We start from the raw sequence: 25455 nt of genomic DNA on the forward strand, positions 1-25455 counted from the left end.
AGCAAGAAGGCAGCTGCTTTGGCAATGGGTACAGTGGCTCCCATCAGACACAGGAGGCTTTTAAAATAAAAAATGAGGATTACAAAAGCAGGAGCTAACCCCAGAAAAATAAAGTGTCCTGGAAGATAGAGGAGGTTTATTTATGCTTTTTTCTGAAGTTTCCTTTGTCTGCCGAAACAGCCTCCTTGTAAAACTATGCTAACAAGTAAAAAGATCATACCTGGTTAAGCAGATGACAAGATGCTGTGTCTGTTGTTAAACAAGGCAAATTCTCTGTTCCTATGAAGAAATAGAGAGAAATACACACTCTGTTTAGTCTCTATTCAGTGAATTTAGCAAAAAATCAGTACTATAAGGACTACATGATGCTGCATGTGTATACACTTATGTCCAAGCCTTTTTCTCTCAGGTTTATTTTTCACTTGAGACACATTGACTCAGATTCCCTGAGATGGTCGAGCCTGCTTTGGAACCACCAAGGAGCTGCTCAGACCCTAAGACTGCCCTAAGGAAAGCTTGCAATGGCTCCAAAATGCCACCCCTCAGAATAGACCAAAGAAGCCCAGCACACTCCCAGACAGAATTCCTCCACTGGGAGATCTGACAGGGCTGCTACACACACTATCTCTGCTGCAGGAGGATTTCAGCCAGAAACAAGAAGAATGTTCAGAAATATGCCCAGAAAGTAATGGAGGAAGAGGAAGAGCCCCCACTGACTTCCCAGTATGACATTTTTAGAGTAGCTGAAGATATCGATGCAGGGAACTACCCCAATGTCTTATTAAAACTGTTCTTCTTGCCTCAGTTGTATAGCAGAGTCTGTTAAGTTTTCTCCAGTTTATGTGGGATAAATAGAAAAGGTTACCACAGAAGTTACTCCCCCTTTTGTGACCCTCTTTACTCAGTGAGAAACACCTGGATGCTAAATGCTAACAGCCTCCTGAAGGAACCTCTCCTGCATGTCCTGTTACACACCCTCCCTCTCCTTATTACAAACACACGAGGGACAACACCATAGGTGGAAGGAGCAGGCAGGCACAGAAGCTGCTGCAGTCTGGAAAAAAGGAGCCTCCATGCCACGTGTGTCTTTGAGCATCCTCTAAGTATTACAGGGACAGGCAGTACTATCACCTGTATTTAGGGTGATAGTTTCTCACCTCTCCGATGCTTGTGACTTTGCAGTTTTAATTGTTCACAAGTTAACTCCCTGGATACAATACCTGACTCAGCCTAAACCTCTGGTTTGGGGGTTCTTTGTTGTAAAGCTTTAGCAAGAATGGGCAAGGCATTTCCAGGAACTAGATTAGTGAGAAATCCATGACTAAAACTTAGTTAAAAAAGAAGGATAGCATTAAGGTAATGACAAAAAGCAGGATGCAAGTGTGCAATTAGAGAGAATGATGATGAGTACACACAAAGGACTAATCTTAAGATGGAGAACAGTTCAGGATTATCCTATTTCTTATTCTTCAGCCCTGAGTTAGTCTCCTTGCCTGCACCATGTCACTGGAGTGGGGTGGTGCTAACTACAGCTTATCAGCAGTTTGCCCAATTAACTCTCAGCAAGAACTTAACGATTTTGCTGCCATGAAGAGGGAGGTTTTCAGACACTTCTGACAGCAAGTAACTGGAAGCAAGCCTTACTTCACCTTACAGAGGCTGTCAGCAGCACGTACCATGCACTTACATGCAGTAGTTAGTTACACTAAATGAACTGTGTGGAAATGAGGCTCCAGCCAGCATCAGTTCTGCCCACTCACAGGATGAAGAGGAATGTTAAAATCAGCTAATTAAATTTGTTCTGGCTCAGCAGAAAGATCGATGTTCTCAACATCCCAACAGCCCTCTGATGTGTCACCAGTGGAAAATAATGCCATGTAGTCAGAACCAGAGGAGGTGGATGCATGTCACTTGGGAGGAGAGGCAAATGCAGAAGAAAGCAGCATTCAACAGGGACATTAACAGGAGGGACACACCTATAATGAATCCCAGATGACCAGATGGAATTGGCAATATATGAAATAGAAAATAAAACAGCTTGGTACTTTCACGTTGTCTATATCAGCACTCCAACAGTCTGCACTGAAACCTTTATCAACTCCCTGCTAAAGGTCTGCCACAGCAAATGTGATTTCTAGCCAGCAGCAGAATACCAAAAATACCAGACATTTCTCCAGAAACGGGAAGCAGTTTTGCCACCCCATGAATTTGCTGGGGACAAGCTGTAATCTGCATTTTCACCTCTTGCTGACCAGGAAGAAAATGACATATTTCAAAGGTTCTTCCCCTAGAAAACAGGAGAGAGACCCACCCACACTGAGGAGTCCACAGCTCCACATTTTGGGCATATAGGTAGACAGCAAGAAGTTAATTTTCTACTGCCTGGTCTGTACCTGGGATCACCACATGAATGGAGTCTTCCAGTTCCTATGAGCATCTTCTAATTATCTGAGCACAGAATTTGTTAGGGTCTTTTTTTGCTTGTTTTCCTCCCTAGCCCTCTTGCTTCAGACAGAAATCCCAAAGAACTTGTCCCAATAAGGGATTAATTGAAATTAGCACAGCCTTTAGAAAAGCTTTGTGCTTTGATGAAGGGACGTGCTGGCTTGTTGGTGCTTTGGCACCAGGACTGCACAGAACAGTGCCTTGGCTGCTCTGAGCATCCCCTGTTCCAAGGGACAGGGCCCAAAACAGATGAGTTGGTTTTCCCTCCTAATGGGAGGCTGCAATTAGGACACCCTTCAATCTAGGATAAGAAAATCTTCATCAGATCATGCAAGTTTATCACAACAAATAAACCCTGCAGAAGTCCTGTTGACAAATGCAGACTGGTAAGTGCATTCAGCATATATTTATTTTCACTGAAGTCCCTCATACACTTTTACTGTTGATGCAGACTAACCCAGGCTAAACAGCTCTGTGCTGGATGCACAGTGACCCAGAACAAAATGGACAAGGATACCTGTTTATTCTGTCTCTGCCATTTGACTGTGGGATGAGCATGTCAGTGGCTGAATCCTACTTCCCCTGTTTTATATATTAGGGATGGCAATTCCTTCTTCTTTTTAAAACACTTTGGTATCTACCTACAATAACTGTTGGGAAAAAACCCAATTTGCAGATACATACAGATGCACAACAGAGGACCCTCTTCACTAACATGCACCTATCCCTGCTTCTCTTATTAAACCTCAAAAAAAAAAAAAAAAAAAAGGCTTGATAGATTTTATTCCACAGGAAAAAGCTGTCTGTCTTTTACAGGAGCTGCTTCTCTTTCTTTCTTCTTAGGAACTTTTTCAAAGACTCTGTCAAACAATGCACCTATTTGGCTATTTGTGATGAAAATGATAAGGACTAGGTACATAAACTTCCATACATAGGTTCCATTTCTTCCCCTCAGAAAGGAGCTGTGCTGCTATCCTGAGGGGTCAGCCTGTCCTCCCAGGGACCTTGCTCTGCCTTGCAGAAACCTATTAGCTTCAATGAGTTACCTGCAGGACTTAAGATTTAAGACCATAAATTCTTCAGTGTAAGAGCTTGTCTTTAGTTACATATTCCCCCAGAGCTGCACACAAGCAATGATAAAAACCTAAACTGCCACAAATTACTTCTAAGCATTTAGGGTTTTGCCCAACAATGCATTATACATGTTAGTCTGTGACTCTAAGGCTGTAAATGGATCCAATCCATTAGCACCAAAGCTTTCCAAGTAGCTTTTTCCTTTTAAAGTACACTCTTCTCCACACTCCGATTTCCCATCCCCCTCATGCTTTCCCCTTGGCAGTAGAGGTTTAAAATAAGATAACAAACATTTTTCAAAGGGATGCAAAAAAAAAAAAAACAAAACAACTCTGATACCTGGAGGGCAGAATTCACTACACATTTAGTATTCAGCTTCCGAAGTGCTAGGGAGTGAAGGTCAAATATATGTGAATTTCAGCTGGTGTTGATGTGGATAGTGAATAGCTTTAAAGCAGGGCAGCTAAAGGAGGCAATCCAGAAACTGTTATGCTGGTGTGAATTGCTGACCATGAGCAGAAGTCAGCAGCTTACCCTGCTTGCAGACATGGCCCAGAAATTCAAAAAGGACTGCAGCAGAATGGTGCTTCAACTTGAGAATCAAAGAATTTGGTACCACCCTGACTGAGAAAAATGCATATTGAATTTCCACTGTGAGTTTGAAGGGGCTTCAAGCAACACATAACAGTACTCCTCTCACTCACAGAACTTCTCTACATCCAAAAACTGGCTTAGAAGCACTGCTAGCAGTGCTCCCTTTGGAGCCAGATGATCTAGAAAATGTTAGATTGCTGCAAAACCAAGCAATGCTGATCTTGCCATCACAAATTTATTTATTCTAAAAGCAATTAAACTGCTTCTATGTTACAAATGACTGAATTACTCTCAAGAGTTGTTATGTCTTCAGTAGCACTGCTTGTCCAATGACAACTGAAATCTTATCACTTATAACCACATCAAATTTTTTCAGTAGGTTAAAAGAAACTTTAAAACACCTACAGTTTGAGAAAAGCCTATTCATGAAGAAAATGATCTTGGGGCTGCTCACAGCCATGAAGGAAGAGAAGGCAGAGCCAGGCTTGGTTATGACTTAGAGGAGATGGGGAAGATGAAAAGCTTGCTCAGCATCCAAGGATCTTGGGTAACTTAAACCTGAAATAAGCTGCAGACAGGAGACACTGTTCAATCATTTATGGAAATCAAGGTTAGCAGTGTCAGCACGGTTGGCTTGGGAAGAAACAGTTTCCTCATCCTCTTGGAACAGTAGTAACATAGTGGCTGACAGAGAGGAAGGATTAAATAAAGGAAACAGAGATGGACAAGGAAAGCAAAGGATAAAATGAGTACACCAATATTTTCACAGCTTGCATGCAGCAGCCCAGCTAGGACCCCAAGGGGGTTTATGTTTCAGTAACCTCGGAGACAGAGACAATTGCTACATTTGATGAAAACACACAGTGTCTGGGTTTTACAAATGCTGCCTCTAACAGTCTATCTGATTTATAACTAGCAAGGAAAGAAATTGTTCTGATGACAATTACTGCTGAGGCATTTTGCTGTGTTTCCTGGCACAGACCTGTCATTAACACTCCATTTCTCTTAACCACAACTTAGTTCTTTTGTAGTTGCTCAGTGAAGATAGGTCTGGGGGCTGTTTTCCTGATCTTGTCAAGGTTAATTTTAATGCATACAGCTTGAAAGATGTGCCACCTGCTATCGTATATCTATAATTTATTGCATAGTGAGTTTGTATAAATTATTGTGATAGCTTAAGAGACTTACAAAATGAATTTCTGGCCTATTTTCTTTTTCCTCAGTTAGTCAGGAAAGCAGAAAGAGCTCAGGTCACTGAGTTCCTCCAGACACCCCCTTTGGGCCACAGCTATGGTTGGCCTCCTCAGTGGAAGAACCTGGCCTCCAGGAGGCTGTAAAACTCTCACTGCTGACAGAGATACTGCGAAGAAATGTAACACCTCTTCTGCCCTTTGCTTTAGGAAGCCCGAGCTATTTCAGACACCCATTAAACTACTGTATGGACACAAGCTAAGTCTTCGCATGCAGTAGAGAAAAAGCTCACTAAAGACTCCTTTCCAGACAAGGATCATCTGCTACAGTAGTTTAGTGAAACAGAAACCTGCAACCCTGCATGTTGGTAGCCAGGAGAAAGCACTTATTTATGATCTAGGACTGAAAAATCTTTCACTGATGAGGAGCATCCTATCCTCACCTCAGTACCACACACCAGAAGCCATTTTCCCACACTTAGGTCTAGCACCACACACACAGAGCTGAAGACTTTTCCATTTGGGACTTTAGTTTACATTCCTGCTATCTCTTGATGCCAAGACCTTACTGAACACTACTGATAAGATAGCAGAAGTGACTGCAATGTCTTTCTCACATGCATCTTATTAAACCCGGTGTTTAATCTGTTTTTGGAATAACAGCACTTTCTAAAACAAGCCGTAGCCTTCAGTAAGCTCTGTGATGCAAACCCAAATGTGTGTGTTGAAATGAGTGTTCCCAAGCAGAGCTGTTGCATTGAATAAAACCCTAATGTGCCAAGATTGCAGAGGGCTTTCTGTCTCAGTTGTGAGAGGCGGACACCATCAACAGAGAAAATCAGCCACTGCCTCTCATCTCCTTACAAAAGCCTTGACAGCCAAGCTGTAGCAAACCAACAGTTCGGAGCCTGCCCCTCAGACATCACAGTAATCTGGGGGGAGGAAAAGGGGATGGAAAAGAGGAAGGAAGGAGGGAGCTTGAAGAGCTGGGACAAAGGGATGGGATAAAGTGGGAGGACAATGTGTTGCAATGAGACTGAGGGCTGGGCAGAGCCACTTCCAGCTTTGCTAAGCATGGATGTAGGGAGGCTGAGGACACACTGCCCAGAGCAGGCAGGGCCCTGCATGTGCAGCACATTGCTCCATGCTAAGCTCTACACTGCTTTGGGTTACAGGCTCTCTTGTCCAAAGCTGAAGGTGGGCTCCCTTTCCCTACCCTGTCCAGGACTGTACAACAGGCAGAGCACATGTGTGGGATGAACAGACAAAGGGAGGTGCAGCACCTGCCTTCCAAAGGACAGCACAGGAGCCTTGCACCATTACTGAGGGTCTTAGGGAGCAGGAAAAGCTGCTTTCTGCAGCTGAGAAATGAAGGAGAACAAAAGAGAGGGGGATAGAAAGAGCTGCTGCACCCAGCCTCTTGCCTGAGGATCCTTTTCTAACACACCAGTTTTGATCATCCTGTGGATTTCCCTATTATATAGTAGGCAGGCAGAAAATTTCCTCAGGACATCCTATACTCCAGAGTCAACAGTATTTCAGAGGTGTGATGGAAATGCCGAGTAAGACACTATAAAAATATGTCCACTTCTTTTTGGCTTGGGCTGGGTCTACTTTTCCTCTCAGTGTAATATTATACACTGTAAGGTTGCCAACTGAACTTGAGAAGATGTTTCTGATGAAGAAGTTATGAAATCCCATTTTACAGGCTTTTAGATTGAGAGATTTCCCATGGGTAACAAAGTGAGTTCCTGCCTGAGACAGGGAAAAAAACAAGGTCTCTCAGCTCCAGCTTCTAATAATAAGGTTGAACATATGCTCCTAGCATTGCCCCTGATGTAGCACAGTGCATAACTCCATACTCCTGTACTAACCAAACTACACCATGCCAAAAGAGCAGCAATAGTTCAGTATTCAGGGCTGCTCTGGGGCTATGTAGGGAAGCCACACTAGCCTATGGCTAGCTAGTCCACAGGTTTCTGTAATCACTGGCTGTATGTTATCTCTAAATGCTCCAAAGTTAACTCTGAGGAGTGGAGAGCAGGCTGTACAAATTGTGTGGTACCCATGGTAACTGAGTTTAAGCTGCAGCTTTACATAGAGGTGGATACAGCTGAAATAGTAATGCCCAGAGAGCATCAGGTGAAATTAGGAAGGGACACAGAAGACATTGGCTATGACAGTCTTGAAGGCACAGCTCCAACATTGTGGCATATGTGCCACCAGAGATGCCCACAATAAGTATAAATGGCATAGAAACACTTCCTGAAGCCCTCCACCTGGGAGCAAACATGACAGGGGATGCAGTACAGGTTAGGAGGCATTCCCAGCCTTTTTTTTTCTTTTTCTTTTTGGCAGAAATGTTAGCACTGTACTTTGAATTTTTGCTTCTGCTTTCTCCCCAGTTCTTCTGCTCTCACCCCAGCCAAATAGAGATGTGGCAGTACTAACCACATCCCACTGGAACATGATTTTGGAATAAACCACACAGCTTCCCTCAGGATTGTACTGACAGACCCAATTTCAGCCTCATGCCAGTAAACACAAACACTTCCCATGTACCATACAACTGCTGAGCAAAAGCTCCCAGAATCTTTAAATGTTTTATCTTCTTAACTGCTTATCTTCATTAGCAATCTGGAATGCACAAGTCACCTGTCACAGGGTGAAGGAGAGTTAAGTAAAGCAAAGTCTTCTGGTAGTTGAGAACTGGAAGCTTTTTGCTTGCTCTGCTGGAGATTTTCTGGACATCCCCTGCCTTCATTTCCTCCAGACCAGCCTGAAGGTCTGCAGCTCCAAAGTCCCAAGAAATGCCCAGCACCACTCCCTGCACATTCCAGCCAGGCACCCCAGGGACAGAGTCTACGGACTGTCATCAGCATTATATTTGAGGACAGAAGCACCCCCATCTCCCTGCTCTGGATAGACACAGTCTAACCAAGGCAGCTGTCACTCTGCTATGGGCTGTGCCCTGCCTGGTAGGCAGAGTGATGGGGAAAATAGCTACATGTGCCTTGCTGGGGGGCTTTGTCATTCCTCTTGAATCTCAGCCTCCTCTGGCTGTGCCAGGGGGTCAGTGGGACACACTGAGCTGTGACCCGAGTCCCCTGAGTCTCATGACATGTTCCGTGTCTTGCTGCCCCTACAGTGGTGGAGACCCCCATGGAGCAGACACCACGTGTGAGGAACATCTGAAGCCAGGACAGTGAACATTGCCAGTTTTTTTCTGTCAGTCAGAAAGGCTGCAGGTGGCAGAACCCCTGCACAAACAGCCAGACACAGCCACTGGGGACTGCACACTCTATGGAGCCACCTGTACTGGGAGGAAGACTGAGACTTACTTAATTACAGGAAGTCACTCGTATGCAAGATCAAGAAAGTTTCTCCATAAGAAGTAGCAATCTTTGAAAAAAATTGGTTCCTTCTCACTCAGACAATATTTATTCCCACATATGAACTAGGGCACCACTTTATTTTCTGCTTGACCACCATCAATGCTCATAAAAGCAGGCTGGGAGCTGCTGAAGCAACCACACGTCCTATAAAATTCCTCCTAACGTGCATCTGGCTGCTGCTTTGTGGAAGAACCAGTAACCTGCTGATGACTTAAGTAAATGAGCAATGCTCCATGCCAGAGAGAATATGATACCAGGACCAGGCAGGAAGAAATGTTTCCACTGTGAAACAGGACTCACCATCAGTTGCATATTCAGACACAGGGGGGTTGGCACCAGTATGCTCACATCCACCCTTGCCCCTGTCTCCTTTTTTTCTCCTCATTGCACTGTTCACCTGTCCCTTCCCTCCTCCTTGCTAGCCTCTCAGGAGCAGTAAACTAAAATGACATTTGCCTGACATCAGGCATTTGGTATGAAATGCCAGATCATCAGAAGGTCAGTGATGCTTACGGGACATGAGTCAAATGGACGCCACAGTCGCACGGTCCTCAGAGGTGCAACAGCAGGAAAATTGTCCCAGGAGACTGAAGAACAATAGTTCCCCAGTTCCTAAGAGCCTCAGTCCCTGAATTCCCTAAAACCAAAATCTCTTACTTTGGCATAAAATAAAGAAATCAATCAAATATTGGCAATACCTCTCCTCCTGCTCCCCCAGTTCCATGAAAGCCGGTGCCTGTTTGCAGCAGAGCACAGGGTCAGCTGCTCAGAATCCAGGCACAGCCATCTCACTGTACACAGGGAAGAAAGCTGTAAATCTACTGATGGGATTTGGGCTGGGGTCTGTCATAAAACAGGATTTTGAGCTGGGGTGGAGGCTCTAAAAAAGATTGCGAATATTTCCTGAGAAGCTGCCAACACCTGCTTCCCATCTTCATCCAAAATGGACATGTCAGCAGTTTCTGGTGACAGAGTTCAGACCATTACACTCAGCAGGTCTGTCACTCTTCATTTTACTGTTAGTTAAAGTCTAGAACCTAACTCACAGCAGAAACCTCTGCCTCCACCATTCCCCAAGGCCCAGGAACACCCACTCCCCGTCTCAGTCACCCTCCAGAGGCTCTGGGGATACAGCCTCCTGCTCAATGCCCCACGTCCCAGCTAGGCTCAGTGCAACCAGCATCAACATTTCCATGGCTACAACAAGCAGATCATGGCTGGGACCACACGCTTCATCTGGATTTGGGGCTTGTGGGCACTTGGAAGTGCATCCTGTCAATAACCCACTCCACCTGTCCTAGAAATCCCACTTCATTTTCAGGGTTCCTTCAGCTCAGGACATGAGCAGTCAGGCTGGCAATGAAATACGTGCCCATAAATAAAGCCAATGCCACATCTTACTGCTGCCTGCTTTACCAATAACTTTTTTCCCTCTCCCCTCTCTTTGCAGCAGAAGCCTGAACTGAGCCAGTTCCCCACCCCCTGAGCCTTGCTGAAAGGTGAAGATTATCAGCTGAGCTGAGATGCCAGGCAAAGCCTCCAAGCTGCTTTTGAAACCTGAGTCAAAGTTTCCTTACCCTGCAAGGAACCAGCTGGGAACTCCCCAGGCTCGGGGGAATTCACCTTGGCTTGGCGTGGTGCTGCACCAATCACCCATGCCCAGAGCTGGCATGGATCCCTTTGCCAGGTCCCACAAGGTTTCTAAAATGTTTTCTCAGTCCAAGCTTAATAGATATTAAAAGAAATGCACACAAACAAAACCAAACAAAAGCCTAATAAACAAAAAACAAAACAAACAAACAACAAAGAATAAAAAGGCAAAAAAAAAAACAAACTTCAATGCATTTTTCAGACTAGGCCAACCAAAACGTTTCAACTGTGGTTGAGTTTTTCTTCAGATATCTGAACTACTCCAAACTGAATGACTTTTTTCTCCCATTTTCAAGATGTCTAAAAAAGGCATTTTCAAATCAGAATAAAAAGGAGGAATTTTTCAGGAACAGGAAGTCTATTGAAACTAAATTCCTTTCCCAAGAACAATTTTTATTTTATGATTTTTTTTCTGTTTAAAAAAAAAAGTTTTTTACTAGAAAAATTCCATGCCACTTAACTTCCTAGCTTCAACATTAACACCAAACCTAACTCTGGGGAACTAGTCCTTACTTACTCTTCACAAAGATAAGACAGGAAAACCTGACCTGCTTTCACTTGGGAGAAGAGTTTGCTGGGAGGACTCTCTCTCATAATGTATATATTCCATCCGCTTGTTTATTTGAAAACTATGTCATTCCTGTGAACCCAAATGTTCTGTATTTAAAGCTTAAGCTATAGCTCATAAAAGCCAAATTCAGCAGACTATATGTTATTAAGAAATAAGGATCCAGATGGCTAGCTGAGGTCAAGCTAAGGCCAGCATACCCATAAAGAACACACATTTGCATGTCCTTAATAAAGTTTAAGGATTTAGTAAAGGCAGGAGTGTTTTCTTTTTAGAGCACTCATATCAGATCATTTTGTTTACTTTAATAAAACACCCCCCATCTTTCACAAAGTTTAAAACAACTAGAAGCTGCCAGAAGTGGGAAACCACCACATTGTGGTTTCCCGAGGAACTCTTATAACCTTTTTTTTATCTAATTAAAAAGTAATGCTAACTTGTAACTATTTTTGTTAGAAGCCAGAGGCTGTGTCCAGGTTCTTCCATACTGGGAAAACCTCCTATGGCTGGAAGGTGTAAAATCCCACAGAAACCAGTACCACCTCCACTTTGATAGCCACCTGCTCAGCTGAGATGAGCCTGTGACAGTGGCTGCCTCTAGCTGCAGAACATTTACTGCTGCACCAAGCTCAGGTGAGATGCTGGGTGCTCACATCTGTGCTCCCCAGCCACTGCAGGTACCACAGAGGAATCACCAGATGAAGCAGACCCTACCACTGACTGGTACTGCCACCACCACACCACCAGCCTAACACAGGACTTGGCTTTTAAGACAAGGAACCTGCCAACCCAAAGGCAACTCTTCCAAAATGATGGCGGTTTGGAGCATCAGCTGAGATCAGGTGAATGTGAAAGGCCTTGGCTCCAGCAGTAAACCTAAGAGATGGACTGGTGAGCACTGGTCTGCTGAGGCTTCACCACTTCCAGGGTGAAGCCCTGCACCTCATCATGGGCTTTGCCTGCAGGTCCCCCAGGGTGTGATCCCTGTCCCATGGATTCAGCAGGACTTGCCTTGCATCCTGTTTGATACCATCATGGCCCAACAGTGACCTGAGCAACAGCTGCTAAACAGTGTGACAGGAAAGGAGTGCACAGCAAAGCAGGGGAACAGAAACCAAAGGAAGCTCCAATGGTTCAGGTGCCCTCTCCAATCCCCATCCTACATCCCCTTCCCTCCTTCAGAAATCCTGCTGCTGGTGACCAGAAAAAATGAGACATCAGCAGCCATCCCTGCAGGAGGCACAGACCATACTGCCAGCCAAAATGCTCACAGTTCCTCCTCACAATTTTCCATCACCCTTTCTCTGATAACACCCTTTATTTATGAGTAGTTCACAAGCGTGTTCCTTTATTATACTTTAATTGGATTATGATTAAGCAAGCAGGCAGTTCTGGGAAGACAAGAAACCATGGTGCACCATAGTCAAAATCATTAGGTGCCTTATTTCCTCCCTCAGAATTGTGTGGTACACCTGAAAACACTTAGCAAGTGGCAAACCAACAAGGAAAGCAGGGCAAATACAGATTTCTACCCTCTCAAAATGAAATCCCTGTAAAGAAAATTATTATCCTCACTCAGCAGTTCGTGCTACTGAATTATATCAAAAGGCATTAAGTCACAATGCTTTTTCCCAAGCTGAACAACTTCAGGAAAGCTGCACTTCACTTGCCCAGAGACTACAGAAGTACTGGGCTGCAGTGGTAGTCACAGCACTGGGCTTTTGCCAACAAAGGACAAACCTGATTGCAATTAGTTTTATGTTGCCAGAACCAGTCAAAAATAGTTGTTTGACCTTAAGATTATGGATTTTATTGGTCACAGAAAAGCCACTAAAACCAAGCACCTGTTGGAACAAAATCAAGCATTTTATTACCTAATTTACCCAGCAAATTTGCCTCTCTTTAGAGCTGGCATGTAAAACTTGGGAAACTTTCAGAACAGAAGCTCATCACTTGGAGATTCCTTGTTCCATCAAACACTATGCTGGGTTACATAAATATTTTTATAAAGATTAAAGAAAGGGACCGAAAACCAGAGGTTACTGACTCCATTTGACCAGAAGCTGCTGACTTTGTAACAGAGGGCTTCAGGTACTTCAGCATGATTTGGATCTCATGCCAAATGAGTGACACAGAGTACGGAAAGTCCTAAAGAAAAAAACTGAAGTTGTATAGAGACCAGAATTTCTGCCCATCTGGCAGGTACTTTTTTTTTTTTTTTTTTTGCATTCCTGATCCATTTTCATTTCCCACATTTGAAAATGCATTCAATAAACCTGGAGACATTAGGGAGCAACCAAAAGCACACATATTCTGTTTAAAACCATGCATGTACAGGAATAACAAACACAGTGAGAAGAATCTCAGTTTCTGCAGAGATGCATTTATTAGTAAGATTTTTACTTTTTGAGGATATTACAATTTTAAAAAAGCTCCCTATAGCTCAAAAACTATTTCCACAAACGCAAAGAGATCTAGTGATCTCCTTAAAAGAAGAGGATGAACCATATTGCTTAGGGATATATCATGATGCCACAAGTAAAGGCTTTATTTCACCCTTTGAATCATATTCTGCTCACCACACCAGATGCAAGAGGCTTTGGCAAAACTTGCAGTGCTTGGTCCAAAGTTCAGGAATTGCTCCCCATTGAGCATCTGTTGGGCAATGAACCCTGCTAAGGGGAAACTTCTGTGCTAAAAAATGACAAGCCAGACAAGCAACATATCAAAAACCTCCTAATAGGAACAGCAAACCTCCAGAGTTGGTGAGCAAAGGCAGAAAGCCCGGGCACACAATCCCAAAACTGAAAGAGGCAGCTTTTTCTCTATAGGTGGAAGATACTACCAGGTTCCAGTGTTTGTACAGCCTCTGAGCTCAGTGTGAGCCCATCCCTCCCTTACACACTCAGCCCTGCACTGCTGCTTCAGAAGCTCCCCAGGGTGGAATTAAGCCTGCATGAGCCTTTCTGTAGCTGCCTCCTTGGAGATCAACACCAGGGGGTAAGGGCCTGAACACTTAAGAAAATTTCCTTTCAACCACTGAAGCCTAAAGACTGTTTTTTCAGCAGACTGACACTGAGTTCTATGTCCCACAGCTCTATTCACCTGAGTAAGTACCAGCAACCTTTAGGATCTGATCCTAACCTATTTATTTCTAGGTTATATGTACATGATAAGTACATCCTTGACACATGCAGGCTTCAGCTGAGAGTGGGGCCCTTTACAGCAGGCAGTCTGCACACCAAGAAAAGGCATTGGTCCTTGAAGAGTTTATAGCCCAACACAGGCAAACAGAAGATACAAAAGGAAACCAGTTATTGCCCCAGTTATTACGGTGCCCCTGTATTTATGATGCAGAAGTTCTCTGTAATAAAGAAACAACTTGCCATTCAGCATCAGTGTAGACTATATTCATGTATAAGTTATACAATAAGAAAATTATCTGCCTTTGGTCTTCAATAACCTGTCTCCTATTCCCCAGCTGTTGTGCTATTACCTGCTCTCTGCTTCTGATTTTTGAGAATTTTCTGTGGATTAATTTTTAAGGAAAACAGTTTTAAGAACTGTGCTGCACTGTGCACACTTTTTCTTTTTTTTTTTTTTTTTCAAAGATTATGAATTGAGGCCAAGGAAGATAAAACTTCTTGACTGAAAACATGCACAGGCTCTATAGCACATCAGGGAAGTGCATGAAAGATTTTCTGAGTTTTCAATCCAAGCTCTGACAACAGAATCACTGCTGCTGCTTAGCTAAGGGCTGCAGTTTCTGTGTGCAGTGAACAGGTCATATAAGCCATAGGCCTGAAGTTTATCTTAAGCTCCTTTAAAAGCCCTGCTCATCATTCAAAAGGAAACGTGTGACCTTTTGTGACATCTCTCTGGAAGGAGCTTTCATGTCTGTTGCTCTTAGATGATTAGGAGACACGGTACTATGAATGCCAACTAACAAATCCCTGCGCTCTACCACTTCTAATGCTCAGGCATTAAGAAAGAGATTTCTCTGGGTTATGTAGGAATGGGGGAAATCCATGGAAACAGGAAATGAGCTATGGAGTAGCAGGGAGCTTTGCCTGGCCTATCCTTCCTCTTGCGAGTGGAAGTCTCACTCTTCTCATGGTGAAGGGCACCTTCCAGACATATTAATTAGAAAATGTTATTACAAATGGACAGACATTCCTTATTCCAACCTGTCCCTCTGAGCATGGGCTACAATATTTTTTTGAAGAAGAGTTTCCCCACCCAAGGGAAGGAACACCTATCTTTGCATCAAAATGGCCATGGCATAGTACTTTTTCTCTCTCATGCTGGATGAGAACCCACCTGGGTACAGAGGGAGAATACCAGGGAACAGATAGGCAGCACACGTTCCCTCCTTTGGGGAGATGGTCTCCTCAGTTATGAGTGCACTTGCCGTAAGACTGCAGGAACAGACTAGGTTGGATGGTATCCTATCTAGTAATGACATCACCAAATGCAAGAAACATAAAACTGTGCCTTATTAAAACAATTACACCCAAGATCATCACTCTTGCCATTTTCTGTGTTTACCTGGCTTGAATTGTACCTCAGCCTCGGGGTTGGACTAGATGATCTTTCAAGGTCCCTTCCAACCCCAATGATTCTATGATGATCACTTGACCTGACTCAAAACAGCTACAGTGACCAAAATGGCACAATCATCCTACATTGTTTCAGCTGAGGGTGTACAGCTTCAAAGCAGAAGCTAGTTCAGGTAGACCTCAAAGTTTGACCACCAGTACAATATCTGGTAATGGCAGAAGAACTCTCAGCACCACTGGAAGCATCTGAACTGAGCCCCCTTGAGGTTATTAAGGTAGTATCAGCCCTTAGTCAGGTTTCACACCTTTAAGTCCCTTGCATCCATGTGTGTAGCACCAATATTCTGGTGACCTCTTATTACTGAGCTGGCCCATTTCCCAGAAAACATATGCACTGCCATGTAAAGCAGCTCACCTCAAATTACTCCAAACCAACTGAAACTGTCTTCAAAATAAATTGCCTCTTGGCTGAGCATATCTTTGTGAAGCTGTATTTTGCTCTCCTTATTGACTGTCATGGTCTTTTATGCTCTTGCTATATGACCCCAGAGTTGGGGGCATTAGCCTGAAATTACTTGAAGGAAATCAGTCTTCCATCCTGTGGACAAAGAGCCCAGAGAAGGTGAGTGTTGCAGGCTGTGCCACATCCCAATTTAATGATGGGGATAATAGAAGACAAGAACTGAGGCTGAGACAGAGACGTTCAAAGGCCTCCTACCAACAACAGCCAAGTCCAGTACCCTTCACTAAAATAAAATTAAAAAAAAAGGCATAAGGAGAGAAGTTGCCACCAAAATAAACTACCAAAAATTTGTGTCTGAATTCCAGAGACACACAGTGTCCCAATAAAAGTCTCCACCAGAAGTAAATATGAACACAACTCATCCTGAACATGAGTGACAGTGGGGCCATGAAGTCTGGGAAACAGAAGACAATATTAATCTCCTGTAACCCAGTACATGTGCTGGGTGTCACAAAATAAATAATCAATTTGCCTTAATTAGGCTGCATCCTCCTCCTGTCATGCAACCTCTACCTGACCACTGCACAGCTGAGTGAACCCAATGCCTTACACATTGGATAAAAGTTTAATTTTGCCATACTCTAGTTTCTCACTGTCTCATCCTGTAAAGTTAGCCATGGTATTTTCAATTCAGATGGATACTGGAGATGGCATGCCTTGGCCACAGCTTCCCAAGTAGCAGCTTGGACAGGTGAAGAGGGTTTAACCAACCAGCACAAGCTTCAAGGGAACAGAAATGAAGAAATGCTGGAATAAAGACTGAGCACACACTTGGCATGAAAGCAATAATTTCAGCAAGAAAATGCTACAGAACAATTTCCTGCATGTATGCGTGCACTTGTACTAAATACGTTAATCAACAACTGACAATTTCCATAGACAGAGTAAATAACATGCAGAATGGAACTACACTGCTGGAAACAGTGCCCTAATTTTCACGGCATATGCTTTAATGTACTGTTTGCAGCAGTCAATAAAACTGCACAAATCTGTTTGAATATGGCAATGAAAGCATTTCAGTGTAAGTTTGATTTTTAAGTTTGAGCCCACACAGCCGCATGTCTTGTTATTAAGCTCTTTGGAAGAAATAAAATTTATTTTAGGCTTTTTTGATATTTCCCCCATCATTCTTACCTTTGAACATTCAGCTAAGTCCACCACAATTACTGCCTACACATTAATTCTAGTTATGTAAATATGTGAATCAAAAAAAAAAAAAATCTTCATTTGTATATGTGTAGTGTATACCTAAACACCTTCACATTTACACCCTATGTCTTAACCTGCAATGTATGGGATGTCATTATACCAATTTACTATGCTAAGTATGATCAACCAAGAAACAGACACCACCAGCAAAACGCTTTTTAGATGCAAGGGTTGTATTACAAGTCTATCTGTAGCAGCCATGAGCACTTCAGAGGAAACAGCAGTTTGAGAACCAAACTGAGCTAAAGCTCTATCAGCTCAACATGAATGACTAACTTGAAGGTGAAATCCAGTCTTTAATATCAAACAATAAATTCTCCCAACATGAATAATGTCACTTTTCAGCACGGCAGCCTCTGGCAAAAGGCTCTACAGTGACAATTCCAATTAACTCTCATCTTTATCTCACAGGTCACCTGTTAAAGAATGCACATTTACTTTGCCTTCTCTCAGAAGAAGGCTGACTGCAGCAGAGGTGAAGTGTTCTCCTAAATCAAGTAGGTCAGGCTGTCTCCTCTCCACTTGGTACAAGTCACTCTCCAGACTGTACAAGCTGCCACTGCCACTCCTTTCCTCCCAGACTCCAGGGCTCAGCTGCAGTCCTGCCTGCAGATGGGCTGCATCACCTTGCCCTAGCAATGGGAGAGACCCCAAAGAGGCACTGCCTTCACCTCCAGACCCAGCATATAAAGCCCTCACGAGCATGAGCAGTCTTATGCCGGTAAATAACTTAGCTCAGTGTGCTCTCTGAACTGGTAAAAGCAGCTCCTTAGGGGCCCAATCCAAAACCCACTGAAGCTGATAATAGTTCTGACTTTGGTTTCAGTAGGCTTTGAACCAATATACACAAGGGGAAGAAGGTGAGATACTAGTTTAGTATCATTTAAACTAGAAGAGGGTAGATTTAGATTAGACATCAGGAAGAAATTCTTCCCTGTGAGGGTGATGAGACACTGGCACAGGTTGCCCAGAGAAGCTGCAGGAGCCCCATCCCTGGAAGTATTCCAGGCCAGGTTGGATGGGGCTTGGAGCAACCTGATCTAGACCTGAGGGGCTGGAACTAGATGATCCTTAGGGTTCCTTTCAGTCCAAACCAGCCTGTGGTAATTCTGTTTCCCTGACCTTAAGGCAAGAGTGGTCAAAAGGATCATTCCATTACATCAGGAGTGCCTAAGACCTAAGTGATGATTTCAGGAACCCTTCAAGAGCTGATTTCACAGCTGTGGTGCACAGCAGCAACCAGCAGAAGGGACCTGGTGGTAACTGGGGGTATGTCCTCAGAGGACAGAAAGACTGAAAAGAAGAGGGACATGGTCCCAGAATTAAGGAAACTTCAGACTTTCTTAGACCATCAACCAAAGAAAATGTGTGTTTGATTAATTTTGCATAGCCCTTTAATGCATGTGTGGTTCAAATGGTACAGTGGTTGCATGCAGACAAGCCCACAAAACCTGACTGCATACAAACACACAAGTTCAGCCATGCCACACAAGGCTGGATGATTCAAGACAGAGGACAACCATCAGGAAGGTAAAGCCATGAACTGAAGTGCTAATATCAGTTGTTACCTCTCAACTCTGAGGGAGTGCAAAAAAAAGCAGTATGGAGTTCACCACCTTGATTCCAGGAGCATTTCTCTGTTTCTGACCTTCAGTATCAACAACTGGGTCTTTAGTAGGCCAGGAAACCACTGAACTCAGGCCCTTCAATAATCAGATAGGATTACCCCTTGAAGTGGCTCTCCCAGGAGTCTTAAGGCTCAATGTGCCCACAGTAGTTTCATATAACAGATACTTTGAAATGCAATTTTGGCTCTTAACACTCAGTTTTACACATGGTGACTTTTAGGCAGTTATGTTCACTTCTGGTGTTTTAAACGCCACAGTAAAAAACCTTTGCCACTTCTGCTTATACAAGCACTTCCTAGTCCTCCCATGCTACAGACTGTGATGCTTTGCTTGCTCCAGAAAACAAAGCACTGGCACTTAGCTCTTTGCACTTACCCCATCAGTGGCACATTCTCACAGCAATGCCTTCAGCCTGCAAATCCTCTGGGAGGACTGCAATCCTTCTGCAAGATTTAGCTCAATCTTGGCAAATGACTGACCCAGTCACTCTCATGCCAAGCCAATATAGGGCACACGCAGGCTTTAGGTGACTTTATAAGCGAATATATGTCAGCTATCTACTTCATGATATCTACTTCAGATATGTGAAGGCTTTGGGGATTCCACACCTTTTCTAGGTAATAAAGCCATGTAATGTAGGCAGGTCTGAATCATAGAATCATAGAATTGGCTGGGTTGGAAGGGACCTCAGAGATCATCAAGTCCAACCCTTGACCCACTGTTGCGGTTGCTAGACTATGGCACTGAGTGCCACATCCAGTCTCTTTTTAAATATCTCCAGGGATGGAGAATCCACCACCTCCCCAGGCAGCCCGTTCCAATGTCTGATCACCCTTTCCGTGAAAAAATTCTTTCTAATAGCCAATCTGAACTTCCCCCGGCACAATTTAAGACCATGCCCTCTTGTCTTTTTGAGAGTTGCCTGGGAAAAGAGACCAACCCCTGCCTGGCTCCATCCTCCTTTCAGGTAGTTGTAGAGAGCAATGAGGTCTCCCCTGAGCCTCCTCTTCCTCAGGCTGAACAGCCCCAGCTCCCTCAGCCTCTCCTCATAGGATCTGTGTTCGAGTCCCTTCACCAGCCTGGTTGCCCTCCTTTGGACCTGTTCAAGGACCTCAATATCCTTCTTGAACTGAGGGGCCCAAAACTGAACACAGTACTCAAGGTGTGGCCTTACCAGGGCTGAGTATAGGGGCAGAATCACCTCCTTGGACCTGCTGGTGACGCTGTTTCTGATACATGCCAGGATGCCATTGGCCTTCTTGGCCACCTGGGCACACTGCTGGCTCATGTTCAGCTTCCTGTCAATGCAGACTCCCAGCTCCCTCTCTGTCTGGCTGCTCTCCAACCACTCTGTCCCCAGCCTGGAGCTCCCCATGGGGTTGTTGTGGCCAAAGTGCAGGACCCGGCACTTGGCCGTGTTGAACCTCATCCCATTGAAATGCAGCCTAACTCCCCCGTCTGTCCAGGTCCCTCTGCAGAGCCCTCCTGCCTTCCAGCTGATCGACACTCCCCCCCAGCTTAGTGTCATCTGTGAATTTGCTGATGGTGGACTCAATCCCTTCATCTAAATCATCAGTGAAGATACTGAACAGAACTGGGCCCAACACTGATCCCTGGGGGACACCACTAATGACCGGCCGCCAACTGGATGCAGCCCCGTTCAGCACCACTCTCTGGGCCCGGCCCTCCAGCCAGTTCCTAACCAGGCACAGAGTGCCCCTGTCCAAGCTGTGGGCTGACAGCTTTTTCAGGAGGATGCTGTGGGAGATGGTGTCAAAGGCCTTGCTGAAGTCCTGGTAGACCACAGCCACAGCCTTCCCCTCATCCACCAGGCGGGTCACCCAAGAGATCAGGTTGGTCAGGAATTACAGTACTTGTCCAGGCTGCAGAGCAATCAGGAAAAATCTGCTGTCACGCAAGCAATTTTGTAACAGCATCTAGAGAGCTCTTTATGTTATTGCCCCATCACATAAACTATCTAAAGTGTGGATTGCTCCTTTATCTCCATCCTCCTCCATTCCCCCTCTCCCTGACCAGGCAGGATGAAATCACTGGGGCTTGCAAGGATCACCAGTTTCATGAGAGGGGGCTAAAAAGACAAAACCCAGGACTGAAACACTAAAGCAAAGTGAGCACCAAAGGCAATACTGTCATGGTGCCACTCTTCAGCTTGCTGATTTGCTGATAGCCACTATCACTGACCAATACCCCAGGCACAACACTCCATAGGAACGTCTTTAGGACATATTAAGAATGGATTTATGCAGTGCTTAATCGCGTTCCTCAAACCTTTTGTAGTAGCTCAGGTGCCTACGGGGCAAAGACTGGAAACTGGCAAAAAGAAACCAGAGTATGAAATCACAGACCTTAAAAATTAATTTTTATTAATCCACTCATGCACAAATCACCTCCTAACTTTCACTTTGTCAAAGGGAAAAACTTCACTCGAGCACTTCAGTGTTCGTAGCCTTTCAAAAGCCTTTTTTGCTGATGTTGGGAACACCTGGATAGAGCAGATCAATAGAACATGAACCATGGCCTCAGCTCCTGTTCCCACTGGTGTGCAGAGTTGCAAACCTTCCACAGCTGCTGCATGTAACTGGCTTTGGACTTGGTCCAGAGAGGCAAAGACCTTCAGTCTGCTCAACGCTGCCACACAGACAGCAGAACCAGCTGATCAGTACCATCTCCTGATGGCAGGTAAGCAGACCGACTTAGATGTGAATTGGCACAACAAGCAGTACCTACAATATGTTACATATTTACCATTACGTTTTTATAACTGTTAGCCTGCTTTAAATGTCCTTCAAACCTCTCAGCTCTAGCTAACAAAATTTTTACAGACTTCCCTGAAGCATCTTCCATGTCCAACACTTGTTCTTCTCCAACCTTTCCATATATTTACCTCCCAATATATTAAGCCATAAAACACATTTTGCCTTCCAATGCTTAATGCTTCAGCTATTGTTTATATGGCTACTGGCTTTGTTTAAAGCAAAGTGCCCTATTAAAGTGGTGCGATTAATCAGGATGATAAAAAGCTGCAGCAAGGCCCCTGCTATCAATCACAATTCTTGAGCAGAAAGGCACTCATGCCAAAAAAAAGGGAGGGGGGGAGGCTCATTTACCAGTATTGTAGTGAGATTATTTTCTGTGAAGAAAAGCTGCAGCTCCTTTATCAAGTAATGAATGCAGTTCAGAGACCTTGTGAGATACGGGTAAAGATAATAAAACAAAGTCACCCAGAGTGGAGGAGGACAGATGGTAGCCACAAAATAGCCATCAACTCCATTTAAACAGATCAGTAGCCTTCCTACACCCAGCCCAGCCCTAGGCAAGCGCTGATTCAAGAATGGGCTCCCATCACACGGAGCCGTCTCACCTGGAACAGGTGCAGAGGTCACGTTTTTTCCTTCCATGCTCTCACTTACAAATTTACAAATTTGCCCATTCTCTTCATCAAGAGCAAAATAAAGCCCAGAGCAGATGTCCCTGCCCAGCAATGATAAGCTACACCCCTGTGCCATGCAAACCCAGAAGGAGGACACCAGAACCAGAGCACTGGATGGGAAAGGCAGCCTGAAGAGAACAGGGTGTTCTCCATCAGTTTCTGAGCCTTGGTGAAGACAACCTGCCCTGGATGGCAGAGGGATGCAAAGTGATCCCTGTTTCATTTCAGAGGTGCAGGTGGTCCCCAGGCAGATGTTCTGTACAGACAGAATCAGGGACAGATAGAGGGGATAAGGCAAAGAAAACCAGCAGTGCTGGCCAGGGTGGCCACAGTGGGCAGGCTGCAGTGAATTTTGAATGACATTCATCAGTGACAGCCTTAATTCCACTAAGCAACCAAAGGCCTCAGATCCAAGGCCAAACTCTGCTCTGGGGAGCATTTCACCAAAAGCAAAAGGTGCTGATGAGCCTGAGAAACCAGCAGCTGAAGACAACCAGAGAAGCTGGAGAGGCGCCATCAGGTTCTGAGGAGATGGACCATCTCGGCAAGGTTCTGTAAAGTCTGACAGGCTCTTCCCTCTCAGACACTGCAGGAATGGGATTTCTAACACCGTAAGGATTACTTTAATCCATAGGTTTGCTATGGCAGCACTTCAGCAGCCCTGATGGGCACTGGCAGGCACAGAGTTCTGCTGCTCACCCGACCAACATCCTGCACTGCAGCCATCTGAGTGAGGGTAATCCCTGCAAGCAGCCTTGCTGGAAAAGGAAAACATTCTGGGTTCAGGTCTCATAAACACTCATGGCTGGGAATCCTCAAAAGCCTTTTTAAGCTCTGCCATGACCTTATAGAGACCTTCCAGTACCGGAAGAGGCTACAGGAAAGATGGGGATGGACTTCTCATGAGGACATGGAGTGATAGGGGATAAGAGGTCACAGTTTTAAACTGGAAGAGGGGAGATTTAGTTTAGACATCAGGAAGAAATTAAATTCTTCACTGTAAGGGTGGTGAGACACTGGAACAGGTTGCCCAGAAAAGCAACGGGTCCTCCATCCCTGGAAATTCTCCAGACCAGGTTGGATGGGGCTTGGAGCAACCTGTTCCAAGAGAAGGTGTTCCTGCCATGCAGGGGGGTTGGAACAAGATGATCTTTAAGGTGCTTTCTAGCCCAAACCACTCTGTGATTCTGTGATAATATATGACTTTCTTTCCCATGACAAAGTTTATTATACAACTATTTCTTTCCCTTGTTTTAAGTGGAAAGGGAGCATAACTGTGAGACAGAATAAGAGCACTGTAACATCAACTGAATCCAAAGGTGGCAACACTTTTTTTAGGCAGAATGCTTGTGAGCCCCTTGTGGGGCCCCTACTGACATTTAGTAACAGAACAGGTAGGAAGGAGATGCTCACACCTGGGATGACCCTGCACTGGAAGCCTAGCCTAAAGCTTTCCAAGTCAACAGTCGAATTCCATAGATGTTGGATTAGGCCCAGAAAGAGTATTTTTGAAATTATTTTATCAGTTTTGTTTCAGTAATTGTATTTGGGAACACCTAAATAACCTTTTTACATGATGAGATAGAAACAAATGTCTTCCCTTTGACAGAGATAGAAAGCTAAAAAATAAATACAGCCCAAAACATGGGTTTTATAAACTGCATCAAATTCTAGGTGAATGAAAGAAGGTACACTCCTTCTTCTTTCCCCTTAATACTGTGGATTTAAAGTCTGTTTTTCTGTATTACGTATGATTACACACACACACGTGCCAAATTCATACTTGGTTAGAGAAAGAAGCTGAATGCTTCCAGGAAGTTTTGGTACTTCTCCTGCCCATTTAGTTACTGCAGAAAGGAATTTTATAGGTCAAGACAGTTACAATGACTCCTAATAATAAAGGGAGGTCTGGAAAACACTAACAAAATGCAGGTGACTGTGTGGTTCCAGATGCAATTACTCGACTGTATCCCCTTCTTCGAGTCTCACTGCTTTTCTCTATTTTTGATCACAGGTTGATAATTTTAGGGGGGAAAAAAAAATCACAAATGTTTTGCAAAGCTGACAGCATGGCTGAAACTTTCTGTCTGCCCTGCTGGACCTTAAACAGATGAAGAACAAAAAAATAAGTCTGAGGTTACCCAACCAAGACACATTTTGTAGTACAGACACAACAATCTCAAATCATAACCCAAAAGGTAAGTGAGGTGGCTCCAGTGCTCAAGATGTCTCTGGAACAAAACCTCAATCATGCCTATAAAGGACACTGCAATAGCCCCCAGCCTCTAAAAAGCCCTCTTTTCAACATTAGCAGCAGAAGGTGCAAAGGTTTTCCCCCCACAGATCACCTTACAGCTGGGAGAGGGAAAATTAGAAATAACAGAATAAAGAAACAAACCCAAAGGAGAAAAGGACAAAACAGACAGCTTTGTTGCTACATGTCTCAAACTGGTGTCAGAAGAGGAGCTCCCAAGGCCCAGGTTTCCCTCATGCAACCTTCTGCCCTTGATCCCTGCATTCAATATGCTGCATAGAATTAAACACCTTGCATTTCCTGCAAGAATGCATGAATGAGGAATGACAGCCCAGAAAACAGGCAGGGTCTCAGGTAGACCTGTAAATAGCACTCTGGGCTGAAAGGTACAGTACAAGAACAAAAAAAATAACAGGTTTTCACCAAAACAACATTGCACTCACAAAAAAGCTCCCCAGAATCCTCCCAGTCCCACTGTACTGAGGGCTCTACAGCCACATCTACAGCCACTGAAAGGTTTTTGGAGATCACAGTCTCTGACTACCCTGCCCTTACACCCACCCCAGGCAACCAGGACACCCAGGGCACACAGCAGACTGAGTGGAGACAACAGTGCAGAACCACACTGCCTCATTTGTCTGTGATACAGCCACAGACAACTCCCTATTTTTTAAATTTTTATCCAAACCTTCTTTGATGAGTTCTTTCAGGCAGTTATCCTTGGTTTGTACACTGTTATGTGCACGGTTTCCATCCCTTCTGTTCTATAATTAATCACTAAAGTGCTCAAGTTTCCTCTTTGTGAGTAAATGCACATACTGGTATTTAAAGTTTTTAGGCATGCTGGCTAGTAATACAATTGTAAAACTACTTCTAGTAGTTGCATACACGTCAGCCTTGAATTTACCTTTTCAC

General features: G+C 44.3%; 1 long non-coding RNA gene across 1 annotated transcript in view; it reads right to left on the reverse strand.

Annotated features, from left to right (window-relative positions):
* Window positions 1-219: 219 nt before the first annotated feature.
* The window catches only part of LOC115598577, a 121146-nt gene continuing 95910 nt past the window's right edge, over window positions 220-25455 (reverse strand). Inside the window, exon 4 of the long non-coding RNA XR_003987745.1 lies at window positions 220-279. This is a non-coding gene — a long non-coding RNA (uncharacterized LOC115598577). The remainder of the gene's footprint in view (window positions 280-25455) is intronic.

This window comes from Calypte anna, chromosome 7, assembly GCF_003957555.1.
Source record: "Calypte anna isolate BGI_N300 chromosome 7, bCalAnn1_v1.p, whole genome shotgun sequence".
Classification (NCBI taxonomy): domain Eukaryota; kingdom Metazoa; phylum Chordata; class Aves; order Apodiformes; family Trochilidae; genus Calypte; species Calypte anna.